Source organism: Anopheles ziemanni, chromosome 3 (assembly GCF_943734765.1).
Source record: "Anopheles ziemanni chromosome 3, idAnoZiCoDA_A2_x.2, whole genome shotgun sequence".
NCBI lineage: Eukaryota > Metazoa > Arthropoda > Insecta > Diptera > Culicidae > Anopheles > Anopheles ziemanni.
Genome location: NC_080706.1, coordinates 3,921,510 through 3,939,509, shown reverse-complemented (window position 1 = coordinate 3,939,509; position 18,000 = coordinate 3,921,510). Strand labels below are relative to the sequence as shown.

General features: G+C 45.8%; 8 non-coding genes across 8 annotated transcripts; 6 read left to right on the top strand and 2 right to left on the bottom strand.

The window, feature by feature from the left end:
- The first annotated feature begins 1,179 nt into the window (after nucleotides 1–1,179).
- Trnaa-agc (transfer RNA alanine (anticodon AGC)) lies at nucleotides 1,180–1,252 on the top strand. Its single transcript has one exon. It is a non-coding gene; the product is annotated as a tRNA-Ala (tRNA).
- Nucleotides 1,253–1,776: 524 nt separating this feature from the next.
- On the top strand, nucleotides 1,777–1,848 carry Trnap-ugg (transfer RNA proline (anticodon UGG)). The gene has a single exon. It is a non-coding gene; the product is annotated as a tRNA-Pro (tRNA).
- A 706-nt stretch (nucleotides 1,849–2,554) lies between these two features.
- Nucleotides 2,555–2,626, top strand: Trnap-ugg (transfer RNA proline (anticodon UGG)). Its single transcript has one exon. It is a non-coding gene; the product is annotated as a tRNA-Pro (tRNA).
- Nucleotides 2,627–3,062: 436 nt separating this feature from the next.
- On the bottom strand, nucleotides 3,063–3,135 carry Trnaa-agc (transfer RNA alanine (anticodon AGC)). The gene has a single exon. It is a non-coding gene; the product is annotated as a tRNA-Ala (tRNA).
- Nucleotides 3,136–5,219: 2,084 nt separating this feature from the next.
- On the bottom strand, nucleotides 5,220–5,291 carry Trnap-ugg (transfer RNA proline (anticodon UGG)). The gene has a single exon. It is a non-coding gene; the product is annotated as a tRNA-Pro (tRNA).
- A 2,132-nt stretch (nucleotides 5,292–7,423) lies between these two features.
- On the top strand, nucleotides 7,424–7,497 carry Trnat-agu (transfer RNA threonine (anticodon AGU)). Its single transcript has one exon. It is a non-coding gene; the product is annotated as a tRNA-Thr (tRNA).
- A 262-nt stretch (nucleotides 7,498–7,759) lies between these two features.
- Trnas-uga (transfer RNA serine (anticodon UGA)) lies at nucleotides 7,760–7,841 on the top strand. The gene has a single exon. It is a non-coding gene; the product is annotated as a tRNA-Ser (tRNA).
- A 4,506-nt stretch (nucleotides 7,842–12,347) lies between these two features.
- Nucleotides 12,348–12,419, top strand: Trnaq-uug (transfer RNA glutamine (anticodon UUG)). Its single transcript has one exon. It is a non-coding gene; the product is annotated as a tRNA-Gln (tRNA).
- The last annotated feature ends 5,581 nt before the right edge of the window (nucleotides 12,420–18,000 follow it).

Here is an 18,000-nt window from a genome sequence, read left to right as displayed (position 1 = left end):
AGCAACGGCCCGAAGAAACTCGAAAGGCGGCCTCATCGTTTGTCAAAATGTTAAACCAAAATTAACGAGTTTCACTTCACAAATCAAAATTAACTCCCCTGCCTAAATCCTACGCCCGCTGCAGCTGATGGGAGGTGAGGAGGTGGATCAGGGAGCCTCCCACCTTGGTGCTTGTTTCACGGTGTCATCGTCATCAGCATCATCATCTTCATCATGCTTTTTCATCTACAGGCATGTAGGGAAGGGGAGACTCGAGAACGGGAAGCAAAGCGATGGAATAACGTAATGCTTCATGCTACTCTTCCGATTACCGTCCGACGATGCTCCCGTATTTCGGTGTGTTTTCCTCGCTCTCGGAAGGGTCAGTCCAGCAGCCCGAGAGATGAACGTTGTCAAAAAGAAAAAAAAATCTGCCCTCATTTCCGCCGTATTTTGCTACCAAATTCCGTTTATTCCTTTCTCCCCGTCAAGACGAGTTGTTGTGGTTCATGTTCATGGACCCCAAGAACGAACACACAGAAGAGTGAGCGAACGCAACCGACGAGCCGGCGTGTGTTGTTCATTGGCGCTGGGAAACTCTTCTTGGTGGGTTGGTTGGTAAGCTGAAGCGCGTTGAAATAGTTGGCTGCCGATCTCGGGGAAGATGAGATGATATTCCCATCGGAACGGTAAAGCTGAGGACGCAACTGTGCGAACGTTATGAGCCCTCCAGCATATCCATGCCGATGGATCTCCCAGTAGCCGCGCTTTTCTTGCCTCTTTTACTCTCTCGCATCATCTCTTTCCGTTCTATACCAAATTTGACTGGCTACTCGCGTATGTTTTATCGTCGCAATCGGTCTGACATCATGGAAACAACACACAAAATGCTAACATTGTATAAAGGAATAAATGAGACAATTTGGAATCATTTAAACATGCTAAGCGGAAAATAGAAAAACTATCCCATGTTAAACGACAATTACGTCAATTGTGACCTAATCAATGTTCGATGATGTAGCACAATGAACTGCTAACACTCTTAACACTGAAAATGATAAACGGTAATTGCGTTTCTTTCAATGCTGGCCATCAATCTGAATAACCCTAGGGGCTATGTAATCTTTGAATGCTGTGAAGATTTCAAACGGGTCCACAGGCTTTACTTTTGTACTGCTTTTAGCAATCGTTGGTAGACAAGGGGATGTAGCTCAGATGGTAGAGCGCTCGCTTAGCATGTGAGAGGTACGGGGATCGATACCCCGCATCTCCAAAGTATTCTTTTTTCGACTTGTTTGTGCGACTTTGATGGCCGCGTGTTTTGTTTTTAAAAGCATATTTTGACAGATTGAAGGAGGGCATGGTCTTCGCCAAGGCGCGGTATATTTTAAAAGCAGCGTTTTTCACCCCTTCACTGTTTTGCCCTGGCTCGGCAGTTTTTGTCACCTGTTTTGTTTCTATTTCGTTGTGCGACGTTAATTCTAAGTGCACCTGCTTCAAAACCACGTCATTACATGTTTATACATTTTAACTCTTGCATGCGATACTAATCGATGAAATTGAACAACATTTAACACAGTATTGATCTAAATCACAAAAAATCTCCAAAAACACTGTGACTGTGAATGGGTTAGATGTTTCTTTACCATCTCTTTTTTTATTTGCCATCCGTCCGTACAGAAAAAGTTGGTCGTGCTCTTCGGCTCAAATGATTACAGCGCATCCCGTGCTCGTCTTGACCTCAATTGCTTTACTTTCATTTATTTCAATCGACTTATAATGTCGCTTACCTCGTGCGGCTCAATGGTCTAGGGGTATGATTCTCGCTTTGGGTGCGAGAGGTCCCGGGTTCAAATCCCGGTTGAGCCCGTTATATTTTTTGCGCACCAAAACAAGTTTTATCTTTTGCGCATCGTCGTTTACAATATCGTGATGACGTTGAGGGTATTGCAGGGATGTCATAAAAATGATGTTGAAATGTTTAATTAAGAATGAATTGAAATTGACGTTTTGCAAACATTCCATTCAAATATGCGTCATAACCCATTTTAGTTGTAAGTAAAGTTTTAGCCTACTACAACATTAGCTACTACTGAAATAATTTTAAATCGCATGAATAGAAAAGATACAATACAATAGACAGATTGTTTCTGTTTTCGTGCCTGCTCTGGAACGCGCTACGAGTATCAGATCACAGGCATTATCTTTGGCAATGACATTTAGTACGTACTTTATGTGTTCTGTAATAGAATAAATTATTTACTTCTGTGATTGTATACTGTGATACTTATGACCGGAACGATCCGTTACTTCGCTCGCTATCGGCCTTCAATGCAGTAAGTGGCCTATTTTACTTCTACATCACCATCTCCCTATTCCGTACCCGTATCCTCTCCCATATACCGCAATCCCTCTAAGCTAGTGTTAAGTCATGTATTGTAAAGCCCTAGAGGCAAACAATTGTTCTAATAAATGTTAAATGAGATTCAACATCATGTTGAAAATGATTCATTTCCTCGTTCCTCTGTCCGCGCTGTAGATTTATTTAGAGCTTTGAACCTGGCTCAGTTTATGTGGCTCAATGGTCTAGGGGTATGATTCTCGCTTTGGGTGCGAGAGGTCCCGGGTTCAAATCCCGGTTGAGCCCGACAGTTTTTTTCTGTTTTTTGCTGAACTTTTTATTGTTGCCACTGCACGTCCTGCATCCACTGTTTCTTTCACGGAAATAAAAAAAAAAAAAACCCTGCAGATCACGAGCCACCTCCAGGTAGTACCTCTTCCACTACCCGCACCGTGCATAGAAAGCACTGTACCCTTCATTAGGTATTCTGAATATTTCGGTATTATACACCTGATTGGTAATGAAGCATCATAGACATACCTTACATCCGGTACCTATACTTACTCTAGAATAATATAAAAGCTAGTCAACATCAATAGAACATAATCTCGGTGCTTCAGACGTGAAGTACACCAGTACAAAAATACCTGCGCTCTACTGCTACTGCTTGCTTGCTACTCATTTGCCTCCGTAACCCAGGATCGTAAAAGCTCGCTCATGCAATAAAAAAAAGATTCCGAATTGGAGATGCGGGGTATCGATCCCCGTACCTCTCACATGCTAAGCGAGCGCTCTACCATCTGAGCTACATCCCCATGTTGGATGACGCGATCTCAAAGCCAATCTGTTTCTTTCAGCATGTTTGAACATGTCTCATTTAGAATGTATCGAAAAATGCGAAAATCCTTTTTGTTTATACCCTCCATCGTTCGATTGTTGTTTTTCCCCAGGGCAGACAGTTTTTCGCACAACTACGGTGAAGGCAATACGAGGAATCCAAACAGGAGATATCTTTTGCAGAACCACAAACTAGGATCCTAAAATAAACTAATGTGAATATATTGCACATAATAGGGGTTATCATGAAATCGTCGTTTCGTTTTAGCGGTCGCTAAAGGCGCTCATTCGTCGCTAAAGGTGCTCATTTGTTCATTATAATGAACTTTTAGCGACTGAAATGAACAAATGAGCACCTTTAGCGACCGCTAAAACGAAACGACGATTTCATGATAACCCCTAATATGTCGATGCAATAGAACAACCAGATCGGATAAAGTAAAAGCATGTGTATCTCTATTCTTTATTTGCTCGATGACCTTTTCCTCCCATCATTCTCATTATATGTGCCCACGTTTAAACCGTCAAGCTTTTGAAATGTGGTTTTCTCTGCTCTCTATTTAACCTTTTGCACTATTTGTTTCATTTTGGTTTCACCGGAAGTGCTACCAAGTTTCCATTTGAATAATCTCATGCAAAGCGGCACGGTTCACCGTGCAAGCCGAGAAACATGCCAAACCAAACCCACCCGGTCGGACGCCTGCGGCCTTTCTCTCTTAATCCTAGCCCACAGCGGACAATATTTTCTCGCCCACTCAATTTCCGGTTTCATACCCAACCAACCACCGTTTCATTTTCCATCATTCACCACCCGCAAGAGCACCAGCGGAGTTCCGTTTGTCCACAATCCGCACCATTTAGTGTCAGATTATCGGCGGTAATCAGTTGATAAGAACCCCGGGAGCTCGCCCCCTCTACCCGGAAGGAGGGGGGGACGTTTGAGGACGTGCGAAGGACATGCATTCCCATTGTTATCACTCCCGCCTAGAGTACACCCCCTTCCTTCTTCTCCCCCGACGCACGATGATAATGACAACGCACGCCGAAGTGATCAATAAATTAACGCCCAATCGAGCGGCTTCGCATTTCGCCGTGCTACCAGAAATGGACATCCTTAAACCCGGAAAACGTTCACGGATTTCCGAACATTCCGTTTCGAGTGGTGAGAGAGAGAGAGAGGGCTAAATAGCAGCGTGAGAGATGTAAGTGAAATGTGCTGTATTTCTCGCTCATTCTTTTCTTTCTCTTTCTATCGTATGTTCGCCACAAGTGAAACAACTCGTTTGCGCCCGTAAGACCAGTATCCAGTACAAAGGAATTTGGCCACTACTAGCAACAACAGCAACATGGCTGAATGCCACCAGTCGAGCCGCAATTGACAGCTCCCCTTTCGTTGAAATGGAGCCGCCTGGTGGTTTTTGGGGGGCGCATGAGACATAGAAATACGAGCGTGAGAAGGAGAGAGAGCGTGGTATCCTTCAGGGAGGAGGATAACCTGTGGGAGTAGAGCCGTGGGGGAAGCAGATTTTCCAACAATTCGCTGGGCATAGTTTTTTGTTTTTTTGGACAAGGAAATGAAGGTGGGCGATTGTAGATCGTTTCTTGTACTTCTTGCTTACGTCAGGAAGTATCCGTATTTATTACTACACAAAATTGGACCCAATCTGAGGGTTTTTATTCTTTTGGCTTTGTGAATGCTTGACGTTCGCAAGGACAATAATCAAAGGATGGAAAAGTAGGTTATGGTTAATCGTTTATCCTTTTCTTGCTCAATCTCCAAGCAATGACAGTGTTAAGTGTGGGGAATTTTCTTGATTGTTCGTTGAAAACTGAAGAGATTCATTTACACAAAGATTATCATACAACATTGATAGAAAGCCAATTCGTAGATACTTTTGGCCTTTTTAAAAAACTGACTTTTAACTGTGAATTTAAACGACACTTGTTAGTCATTGAAACTGCGTTTACGAATTTATTATCTCCTGTCATGGAAGCTAAACATCATAAAGCATTCACACTGAAGAAAGATGATGATGGGTATCAAAAAAAGGATGTATTTCTCGGGCTCAACCGGGATTTGAACCCGGGACCTCTCGCACCCAAAGCGAGAATCATACCCCTAGACCATTGAGCCGCTCGGAGGGCAAAACAATAGACCCAAACACACATCTATTTCGTCTCCAATCGATGACACACTTTGCGGTGGACATCCTCCAAGACGCGCCGTTGTTAGATACCGGTTTTTGGACGGAACTTCGCCCCAGCAGTCGATACTAATGGTCGCTACCTCGAGTACATTACCTCGAGTACATGGTTTTGATAACACAAAACACAAAGATAACCAACCGTGCGAAGTTGCAGAAAAGTCAAGTTCACTCCAATGTCTCCAATTGAGTCATTTTATCGGGGGAGATTTTACTCCGATGTACCTCAACGTCGCACATTGCATTAATTTAAATCAACGCATTTCCAGGCGAGTCAGTGTTTGCTGAACTCCACGCGACCCGGTTTTGACACCGGACGACCGCACGGAACGGAATGTGCACTCCAAGAGTGCGGTTCCCGATGTGCCGTATCTCACCGAATCTCCAGCGGCACTCGGTCGTGTCGTGTTCGTTAATTTTCCGTTAAATAAAATTACCATCTCTGCTTCCACCGGCGAGACGCAGCAAGTCAAACGGTGCACCGCGAGGGGGGCAAGAAGACGAAAATATTGTTACCAAACACTGGCCAAAACCCGCCGTCGCCTCCGCCATCACGGTGGTTGCGGCAAGAAACAAAGCAAAGATAAATTGAGAGCAGACGAGAAAGTGGGAACGACCGCTTGTTTGGGGCGCGAGGGTGCCCAGTTCGTCTTGGGGTTGGGAGAAAAAGTCTATTGGGGTGTGGTGGTAGAATAGATAACTCGAGAAAGTGGCGTCTGCTGTTGCTATCCATCCAAGGGTCCATGTCCGCATGGCTCTTTAATCGCGCGCGCCTTTGTGGAAAACCCGATGGAGCAACAAAAATGAAGTCAAATTTATTATTCAAACCGTCATGAAATGTGCGCGGTTGGCACAAAGCAAAGCAAAGGAAAAAATGACGTTGAAAATAGGATTTTCATCGATCCAGTCGCGCGGTGTTGGACTAAACAATGGAAAGAAAATGCGATGCACAGCGTAGAACGTTTCTAGAAATTGCGTGCAAGACCTTAAATTTCAACACGACCTGGAAGGAGGAACTATTAGGACATATTTTACATCCAAACATTACGCAAGTATTTGCCTCAGAGTCCCTCGATAATTGAGACCATTGATGGACAAAAAGCATTAACTGGGATGGAGGTCCCCCCGGTGAAGCAACCACGGGAATCAGAGGATTGCGTCACAGCTTGCTTCAATTACCTACTTTCTCCTCTAGCTGAAATGTACCACTCGATTTCATTTCGCGCCACCTTTCGTTGGTGTTGAACACTGGGGAGTTTCCTATTTCCGTTGAAAATGGTTACTTCTATTACTTGGAGCAAAATGCAAACTGCGGTGCATCAGGTTGAACTAGTTCCTGAACTAACTGCTCAATAATTCATTCTATATCTTTCCAGACTTTTATTCGTTATGTGTTTGTGCGTATTTAACCTGCAAATCAAACACACACCCACCACCCGGCGGGGCCACCCTGCAGAGGGCAGTTGAAAGTTTAATTGACCCGAATGTTGCTGTGCCGCGGATGATTAATTTACCTCCTTTTGGGTGAAGATGCACGCGGCTATCCGCAGCGGGACACAATAACCGTTCGTCCCGAATGTAGAACAGTGGTACAATTCCAAACGGAACCAGCAATGTTTAGAGCGTTGATTAACAAGAGGTTGACTATGGGGCACTCGACGAAGACGCGCTCTAGAACAATCCCGGCGAAATCCCGCCGTGCCATGCTTGTTACGTCGTGTGGCAAACGTTGTTTTTTTTTTTGGAACCCCACAAAACCCCACAGTTGATTTGTTGCTGCTCTGCATCTTGGAGTATGTCTTCTGGTTTCTCGCTGTTTATCCCTCCTTCATCGCGCCCAATTATGTAGGTCAACCGTACGCCACACTTCCGACGGTCGCCCCAGTAGCGTTTGCGGTGGATTACGTTATTTTTACCCACCGAGAGGTGATCGTTTACGTCGAACGTCGGTTCACTTTCGCCTTGCAAAGAAGGAACTTTGTTTTATATGAGGTGCATGCGACAAGAGTTTGCGTTGGAAAGGGCATTTTTTGAGGAAAATGTGAATGCCGGTTGATGCAACGGCGCCGTGGCTTAGTTGGTTAAAGCGCCTGTCTAGTAAACAGGAGATCGTGAGTTCGAATCTCGCCGGAGCCTTAGACCATTTAGAAATGTTGAAAAATGGACTACGCAATGTTTTTACTAAATTGGTATGTATATAAGAAAGGTAATCATTACGACGACGTAGTATGTTAACGTTGAAAGCAAGCGGAGAGTTTATGGCTTCTGAAAACCTTTGTACTCCATATATAATCCCCCACCGTCTATTGTTTCGTGTGTGCTGTATTATCATTTTCTTACAATTATATCTAAGTGGCTGGAGTTGCCGATCGCACTCCAGCGCCCGAGTGTCTCAACAGCTGTGGTGTCCGAGTGGTTAAGGAGATGGACTTGAAATCCATTGGGTTCTACCCGCGCAGGTTCGAATCCTGTCTACAGCGAAACTAGAACGCGCGCGCGTTCCTTGTTCTTTTTTGAGAAGTTTCGGTGTGTTTTCTTCACTTTGTGTGAGAACGAATGGCATCTTTTATTCGCGTCGTTTCGAGATGCAAAAGATTCTTCTTGGTTTTGTGTCATAATTTTGATTGTAATTTACTAATTATAAAACATTTCAGAGATGCTAAAAGCTCCTGGGAGTTAAAAGAAAATGGTTTTAGATGAAAGAAACCTCACATATTTTGACATTTCCCCCGTAGCTTTCCATTCACCAGTAATCAGCTCCCCTTCGCCAGCCAGGATGTTCTGTCCTACTATTTTTTATCTAAACTCACCTTTCCCTTAATCCTCCAGCATTCGTACGCAGCTCCTAGAAGTCGACCCACGCATACACCGGTGTTGTGTGCACACCTACGGACCATTTTCCTTGGGCGAACACCCACACCAATTTATCGCCGACCATCACTATCCGTCCTTTGCAGTGGGAGGATAATAATTCCTAAGGTCGTTTCCCACGCAGTCCTCGCTTTTTCTTCCTTGGTCGGCTCGAAGATATAACCTCACTTCCACAGGCTTTTGCAGTCCTCGATTCTCATCGGCTCGTCGTCCTGAACACCAGCGCTGGCGTTGGCAAAAGGAGTCTTTCCACGACCAAGGACCGTCTCATCGCCTGCCGGGTGTTGTTGTCAATCGTCAAGCACATTTCGAAATTATCGTTTGCCTTACATTGTAAATCATCACTGTGTGGGGGGTTCATGCTCAAACAAGCGACCTTTGCTGTAGTTTTGTCATTTTTTGTAGTGGTTTTCCTTTTGGTCTTTAATTCAGTTCAATTAAATTAACATCAGCAATAATTTGACTGAAAATCTCATCACCAACTGCCGTTCGAAGTAAATTGTTTCCACCCGGAATTGAGTAGGTTTTCTTGTAACATTAAATGTTCAAACGAAAACCCTCACCCGTTCGGCCCGGTGTTTGAGGAATCTTGCAGTAAAACCGTGGGCCTTCGTAGAACCGAAATCCAACCAATGGAGACAACCTTACTCGACATCGGATTCATTACCGGCGCTGCTTACCGGAAGCGGTAGTCCAGGTAGTTTTGGCGAACCTTCTTGTGTTTCGGGCAAATAGCTCCATTTCCAATAGATCCCAGGGAAACTCGTCGAATTATATCGACCCGGTAAAACCAACGAAATTGCTCATTTATCTGAATCGACTTGAGTACGCTGTTGCTGACAGTATAACAACACGGTGGTGGTACTGGAAGAAGGTTCCTTGAAATCGGATGTTTGGGGGTACATTTTTCTCCGCGAAATCCTAGTTCCATTTGTTGTTCCTCACCGAATTAAATTGATAGGTCATATTGAAGTAGCTCCGGGGAAAAATGTACGAAAATATTATCATTTTGTGTGAATGATACCTGACCTTTAAATATAAAAGAAAACTGCAACCCTCGAGACTGAAAGAGAATTCTTTACCTCACCAGAACCTTACGGAGCAAATATAATTGCTCGAAACAGCAAAAAATTGGTTCATCTAACCAGGATCAACGAAGGCGAATAGGAATCAAACAGAGGTTCAGAGGAACCATTCGAAATCTGCTGGTCGGAAACAAATAGAACCCCCCCCGGAACCGGTCGACTTTAGGGCCTCACGGACGGAGCCGGGGTAAACTGCATCTGCATTCGGTGAACTTAGGGGTGTTTTCCGTTTTTTTCTCCAGCCGGTAGAGAAGAGGTCGCAGGGAAGAGGTCAATGAACGAGCAGGAGTCTCGCAACTCCTCCAAAACGAGGGCTGGGCCAAGGAAGATGAAAGACTAATAACAAAAAAAAAAATCCAGCAAGGGCAAAAGCGGCAGAATTGGATGAACCGACCATGCCGTCGTAAGTGAATCGAATGTCTGTGCATTCGTCCGTTCGCCCCTCCCCCAACCCCCTCCCCTCGTCCACAAAAGTGGCGGAAGCAACAGCGACAGCACAACCATCATCATCCACATCATCGTCGCTTCCCATATGTTTATTTGAGTATTTGTGCCCCGGGCGTACGCGAGGACGAGGGTGCCCTTTTTTTTCTCTGCCCCGCTCTCCTTCCGGCGCAAAGGAAGGATGCAAAGGAAGCAAAATCTGTTTAGAACCGGCGAGAGAGAGGCCTCACTTTAGCGCGCTTATTGCTTCACCGGGGGAAAAGTCCTTCTTCAGACTGACTCGGAGGTTCGTCCCGAGGACGTACACAACCGGAACCGGTGTGGAGTTCGGCAGGAAGCAAGGTGATGGTGGTGGCTTCCTTCAACCCCGACTTGACCCTCGCCAGCGAGAGACGAATCCACCACCGAAGCGCACGGTGCGTCCCTTCCGAAAAGGGACAAAGCCGGGCCAGAGAACCAAAAAAAAAAAAGATATACAAATTCGAAGTGTCGTCGTCTCGCCGGCCGGATAAGTGAGAGTAACAACGGTATTTGGCTCCTGCGAGAACATAAGGGCCCCCGAAGAGAAGAGGACATTAAAGAATGAGGTTTATTGAAAAATCGCTTCGCAGAACCCGGGTGGAAAAGAAGGGTGTCCCGGAGGGAGTCGGATTCACGGATCGATCGAATAGAGAAGTGGAAAAGGGCTAGAGAGAAAGAGAAAGCACGAAAGTGTGTGTGAGAGAGAGAGACAACTAACGCCGGCCGGAGGAGATGGGAAATGCATGCGAACGTGATTTCCATCACGTACGAGGGGTTGTAAATGTTGTGTGTTGGCAATGCTCGGCTTCGAAAGCGAACTCCTCTCCGCGCACGAATTTGATGGCATATTATGGTGTGCCGTGCTTTACCGGGTGGGTCGATTCTCTAAAGCCAAAGTCCTTCCCCGTTCCGTCCACCACCAACGACCCTCACACGAGGCGGCGGGCACCTTCACTAACAGTTTTGGCATTCATTACACTTTTCCAATTAAAGCTAAAAGCTCATCCGTTCGGCAGCAAGTGGCGTTTTGATGATGGAAAATTTAATGACGATGGTTCATCGATGGTGACAATGACGGAATGAGGTATGGGTGTATTTGGTTTAACATTCTTGGGCTCATAAATAGAAAAATATTACTTAGCATACTAGATCGTTTTACCGTTGGGACAATTTATGTAAGGGTTTCTATACATTAGTTCTTCTCTAGATACTTCCTATAATATACAACCTTATCCTTTCATTCTCTGAATTCAATTCTACTGCTGCTGCTCATCACTCCTTTTATATCCTCCTCTATAATATTTCAATGTCTACTTGATTGTTCCCAACTCACATTTATTCAGATATGCTTCTTTGGTAAATTAGGAAAAATGGTAATGTTCGAATTTTTTTTTAAATAAACACACTGAGAGTAACACATTTTCTGAGTATTTTATCTCCTAGGATACAACCTTCTTAGTCCCACGGGACGTAAAACATCGAAGGAAGCGTGCGAAAAATCCAACCTCTTCCCCGAAAGCAATCATTTTGTTGGCACCTTATCGGGAAACAGTCATTATGGAGCAGCTCTAGCTCGCTTCTAACAACCAAAGGAAGTTGTTTAAACACGCCACCGATTGGCCTCCTGGTATTTGTGTGCACATTATCCCAGGCCGGGTCTGCTCTCTGGGACTACACACTGGGGTGGTGGTCGATCAAAACTTACACACCGTCCGTCCGAAGGATAAACTCGATTACGGGAGTTGGTTTTTATTATACCCGGGGATTGGCTCGCATTTGCCTCTCGACGCTAAATCCGCCGTTTGCGGAAAGGACACCAAATGTTGCGACCAGAAGGACCCTTTCGGATTTTTATCCAGCGCCCTTTCGGGGAAGGATGTTTGTTTTATGGACAGTGTTTACTTTTTTTCATCTTTATCTGTTTCGTTCGTTCCTCAAATCTTTCGGATTTTCCTCTCACGTTCTCGAAAGGATTCTGCTGCCATCGAGTTTCAGAGTTGGTATGCGTGCGGCTTTTCGAAGTGGGTATGTGTAGACATTAGATGGCTGCGGGATGGTGGTGGCGGTACACGGGGAATTGGATGATTTTTCCACCTCGTTTGAGGACGTACCTGAAGGGTTCTAATGTGGGATTATGCTTGTTTTGTGTCGTGGAAAGCATCGCGGGAGGCCATCGAGGGCCACTGTAAAGAGAATGCAGGGTGTTTACCGTAAAGTGTTGTTAGCTGTTCAATATCTTTTTTTTTCGAACGTGTGCGTAATATAATGAAAACTTAAAATTAAATGTGTTTTCAAATTTATTGTACAACGCTCAACAACCTGAACAACACCTTACTTAACGAGCTAAATTGATGGGATAAGTCCAACCCAGCTGTGTATAAAACTCTCAATATGTCTACGGGTCTCTGTGGGACGTTGTTGAATGTATACCCAATTGACGATACACTTGTGTACACTTGACGCAAACGCTGCGCGCGATAAAAAGAACACAACTTTCTGTGCCTTCGTGGGAGTCTGCCGAAGCCAACAGGTGCTGCACGGTTCCCGGCGCTGGAGATGCCAACCGGTTCCATGGTGTAATGGTTAGCACTCAGGACTTTGAATCCTGCGATCCGAGTTCAAATCTCGGTGGAACCTTCTGTTCTGAACGTAGGACCACTTTGAGTTCTCTTTTTTGGCGATGATTTTGACGGGGTTTTCCTCGCTTACCCGACATTCGAGAGAAATATTTTACTATGGCTTATCATGGTGTTAAAGCACGTAGGCTCTCAACGTCGTTTTAAACGTCAATAAAGCCTCGACGCTGCTAGCCATTTTTTCGCTATTTCATTTGTTGTTTACTTTTTGTACGGGGGTTTGACGTGTCTCGTCAAGAAAGTTGACAGTGCGTGTCTTGATCTCGTGATAACCTCAAATGTTTTCTTCTATACCGTTTCCGCTTACTCTGATCTAGCTAACTCTCCCTTTTTTTGCTTCGATGCCCGATGTTGTTTATTCTTTTGCTAAATATTTTACTTTTATTTTTCATCTGACTCCCTTATTTTAATAAACCTTTACATATCAGTTCTTTATTTTTGAAATAAATGTTCCAGAGCCTTATTTATATTGTTTTAGTATTCTTTGTGTTAAGTAGAACCTTTTAATTACCCTTTTGAAATAAAAAAAACATCTTCATGTTTGAAATAGCATTATAATCTATTTACCTTGCAATTAGATTTTTTTTATTAATTTAAATGATTGTATAAAGGTTTGTATATTCTTCTATTCCATTATGTTTTGCTACAAAGATCTAAATCTTTCATATAATGATTGTTATTGCTCAAGTACTCTCTAATGTTAGTCACAACTTAAGTTTGATCTTTTTTTTAAATTCTTTATACTTGATCGAGACTCAGAATCGATGAGGTCATTCCTTTCAGATCCAGCTCAGATTGCCTAAACACATCCTAGCCGCCATCTCTTTTGTGGCTACGGCAATTTATCTCTTCCTCGTTTTACAGCAGCGCACATATACAACTCCGAGTGGCCGATAGTTGTGTGATCTGCTTTCCTCCGAGGATTGCTCCGAAGTCTGCATGTTGTTCTCGTCCGACAATCGTCACTCGATACTTCCCATGCATCGTCTTGCCCCCGCGGGCCCTTCCAAAGCTACAAGAAACCGACGGCAGATGTACAGAAAATATGTGTTTTTTTTCCCTCGTCTTCACTCGTCCCAATTCTCCCTTCCACCGTCTTTCGGCCGCCTGCCGAAAGGACTCACAACACACTGCACCTTGAAGATCAAGACAAATCTTCCGAAAAAGACGAGACCCCAGCACACACAGGGATCACTCGACCCCGGGCCCCTCGCCCGTAGCAGTTGTGTAGGTCCCGAAAGTTCATTCTCCCTTTCCTCGGGTGCACGCAAAAGGACGCGCGAGGGCAGAAAAGGATTTTTTCGTTCCCAAAAAAAAAAAAAACTCCGTTTAAGAGCGGGAGCAAACGAGAGCGAAGATCCGTCTCGATCGCCGTGGGGTCATTCACTTTTCGTTCGCCGTACCAGGTTGCGTTCTGCGTTCTTCCCTTTTGGCGTGTGTGTGTGTGTGTGTGTTCGTTGCCTTTTCCCTGCACGCGTTCGCTCCTCCGATCCTTCGGTTTTTAAACTCCCGAGGGTCGCGATCTTCTTCGTCGTCCTAATTCTCATCCCATCTATATTCCCGGCTAGCTCGAAGAAATTAATCTTGCACACTGTGTCTCAAGGGGAGGGGGAGAGGGGAGGGAAAGGGTGAGGATAAGCGCAACGGACCATGGAACGGAATACGAACGCGCGCGAGAGGAGATAAATCGATATTTCTCACCGAGTTGTCTTGGTTTTTCTGCTTTTCGAACCTCGCACCGACCGATCGACCGATCTTTCACCCTCTCCACTCCTCCCTTCCCTTTCCCCGCAAGGCCCACGCTAAAACGGCTCATTCCGTTCTCTAATCGCACCACCACGGCCACCCCCGCCCTCTCCCTTGTATGCGCCCTTTTGCTCATTGTTTCCACCGTTGTTGCTTCGCGCGTGTGTGTTTATTTGTTGCGCTACCTTTACCTTCTCCATGTTTCCTTCTGAGCTTCCTTCGTGCTTCTTCTGGTCGGTTTTGCTTTATTGCCGCACTTCTCGCTCGCCCACCGTCCTTTCGCCACTTTATGCGCGCTCCTCGTTTTCGGGGTGTGTGCCTCTTTCATCATCTCCGTTGTCAATGAATGTTCGTACTGTTTTAGATGCCTTTTTTGCTACGCCGTTAATTTTCTACCCCTGTTTCTTTCGACCCCTTGTCGTCGTCGTCGAGTTAGTTTGTTTCTGTACGTTGTTCTCGGCGAGCTTTTTAACGCCACATTCTTCACGCTGCACATCTTCTCCCGGCTGCGGAAGGGTGTTCTCCCTTGATGAGAACGTTTAAATCTTTATCCACCCCAAGAACGGTGACTTTAACGCCGTTTAACGTTTCTTAGACGGGGTTTTTTTTTGGTGTGTTTCTAGACTGGACCTTTTGATGGTCGGCAATTGGATACCTGCATCGCCAAAAGATGCAACACGGTTTCGGCGGCTCGAGTTTTCGGTTTCTTTATTCGGTCAGACATGATCCAATATCCTTGGGTGGTCCTTCCGCTGGCTAACATACGAAAGACGGCAAGAAAGGCTGGCGAAAAATTAGGCATCTTGAAGATTTGAACGACTTCTCTCCTTCCAAAGACATATAACAGCAAGGAAGGGTGAAGGAATCACGCTGTGTTTAACAAATCCGAACTCGTTTTCTCAAAAGGGATCATTCATTTGACACTCACAGTGTTTAAGTTAATTACTTCAAAGTTCCCATTGAAGTATCATTAAAATGTGCCAAAATGCGCGCACCCAGGATGCGCCACCACCTTCCACCCTCGGGAAACGGTATCGACACAGAGCATAATTAATCTTCCCTTCTGCTCGACATTCCTTCCAGCCCACCGTCACCCCGCACAAACACACACCCGACAATGCTCGAGAATGTGAAATCGTATGTTTCAATCGTGTTAGAATTTAATAGACGATCAGCATCGACCTCACCGTTGTGAGAGAGCGTCTCTGGAGGCGTTCAGACTGTCGGCTTCGGAGTGGAAAATTCCTGGAAGCTTGTGGAAGCACCCCCCTGACACAAAACCGTTTCTTTCAAAAAACACTCACACAGTGTAAGGCTGGAGGGCAAAAGGTGTGTGCGTCGAACGGTACGGTAAGAAGAGATCAATGAAATTCTCCACCGCACCCCGCTCTTCTCCTTGTGCAGCTCGAGCTTTTCGAGCCCCGTTTCGAGCCGCGGCATACTTGAGATGTTTTTCCCATCGATTTGCTTTGCTTTTGCCTCTTCATCGATGATCATTTTTCATCTGCCCAGGGTGGGGTGGAAGGTGGAATGTGGTCTCACTCGTCGTTGGGCGTTTTCCCCCCGTCCCGGACGGACGTTTTCCTGTTTGCTTTTCATGGCCGCCACTTGCTCCCCTCCTGGAGACGGGGGGATAATGGGAAGCTTCCTCCATTTCGGACACCCAAAGCAAACGCAAAGGCCAACAACACCTGTCATTGGGGTTCGGGAATAGGTGTGCTTTTTTTGTTGCGCCTATGTACTGCCCAGTGTCAGCCCACAAGGAGGAGCGTAGAGGAAAAACCGTTTGGCCAGAATCCCATTTCACCCTCTCCGACAACGACCGAAAAAATTCCTTCATCTTCAATTACCGTCGTTACTGTGTACCACGCACTCCTCTAAGGCCAGGTTACGCGGGATGGATGAATTCTTCTCCGTCGGCCGTAAAGATCCCGGCCGCCACCATGTGTTGTTCCCCCTTGTGTGGGGGTGGGGGATGGAGGAAAACCGAAACCTGAACGCGAAGGGCGATTTCATTCTCCTTTTCTCACGGCTTTTCCTCCACTTTTTTTGGTTCTGTTTCTGTTGTCTCTGCGATTTCGTTCCGGAATTCGTCACGCACGGCTATGAAATATGCGTACATGCGTATGTCGGTAGGGAATGTAGAAGAATGCCCCCCTCTCCTATCGCTCCAATTGGAGCCATTCGGAGTGGAACAACAATTTTTCATCACTAATCTTTCATTCCTGGGACGCTGGTTAAGTCCGAGACGGACGGAAAGCGTACACAATTGGCTCCGATAAACGAAAAAGGGGGTCACTATTTGTTCGTCATTGTAGTTTGTTTCTCGAAAGCCCGTACCAAAGAAAAGAAACATCAAATGGTTTGATATGTATCTATTTTATCGTTGAGTTCTTCTATAGAACGGTTATAAATTATATTGACTTGTTAAAATCTTCAATTTATCTCCACAAACTCTATTGAAAACCCGGTGAGGGAAAATCATCCACACGAAATGTGATGTGTTATACAATTTCAACTACTTCCCATCATTAGACTCCCTGAGCCTCATCGTCATCATTACTGTCATAAGCGCAAAACATGATTATAAAATTCCGTTCTACAAAACAAAACCGGGTTTTGGGGTATGTTTTTTGAAGCCTACCCCGAAGGTGACGAAACAGCTCCGCCTTATACCGTCATTACGCGGCATTGCAATCGACGACCCTTGAAATGAATTTTCCCTTTTCCGAAGGACAGCGCGCCCCTCCCCCCCTGTCACCTTGATTCCGTTCCTCTACACCGCCGCCACCACCAGCGGCAAAACTACCACCACCATCGGCCACCAATTTGCCAATGTGTCGCTGGCCGTCGTAACAATGTGCGCTCGGGGAGACAGAATCCTATCCTGACGCTGGCGCCCCCCCAAGATTAATATAATTCATGGTGGGGTGAAAATTAATGAAAATTTTCTGAACTACCCTCCCACTCACCAACCACCCACCCGGTTCTCTTTGTGTGACTTTCCTTTGGTACGTTTGTCACCATCCCAGCCGGAATAAGCGCCGAATGGTGCGACGGTTTGTAAGACTCGCACTTTAGCGCACGGAGAGAACGAGGTGAAGGTGAAAGTTACTCAGTTGTAGACACGTTGAAGGAGGGCGAAGGAGACGAGAGGGTAGATTCGGTGGGGAAGGTGGAAGGGGGAGGAGTTTAAATGTGCGCTTTGGAGCACAAAACGAGAGCGAAATCCGATGCGGCGTGCGAGAGAGAGATTTCCCTCTCAGAGGGAGAGGAGTCGCGTGAGAGCGAACGCGGTTTCTTTGAACCGCGCGGAAAGAGATGGCGATAGACCGGGGGGCAAGAGGATCGATGGAGTGAGAGAGACACCGAATGGCAGCAGTTAGTCCAAAACGGTGTCACTAAAAACCGCCGGCGTCTAATGGCCGTGCGAGGGTTAACGCGTTGTATGACGCGGAGGTGTGGGGGAGAAGCGAAGAACCGTTTGACGTTTTCCCGTCGAGTAAACCCGCGAATATGGGCAGCGTAGGTCCGGTCGGGCTGTTGACAGTTCCGTTATCTGAGCATTTCCTTTCGCTTGCCAAAGTGAAAGATTAAGTTGTTGAATCGAACGATGTGTTGGTCATGGTTCTGACGGGTCTCTTTAGAGCCTTTTTAACGTGTACTTTTCGGCTGAAGGTAGACGATGTCGACTCGCAACGATTTTCAGTTACCATTCGATGCGAACTCTGGTGACCATGGGGGAGCCGCCTCGAAGGTGAACCGTTTCTCGAACTCGAGCCTCACAGTCCACGTCAGTTCGCGATGCATTACCTGCCTACACGCCGTAGTCGTAG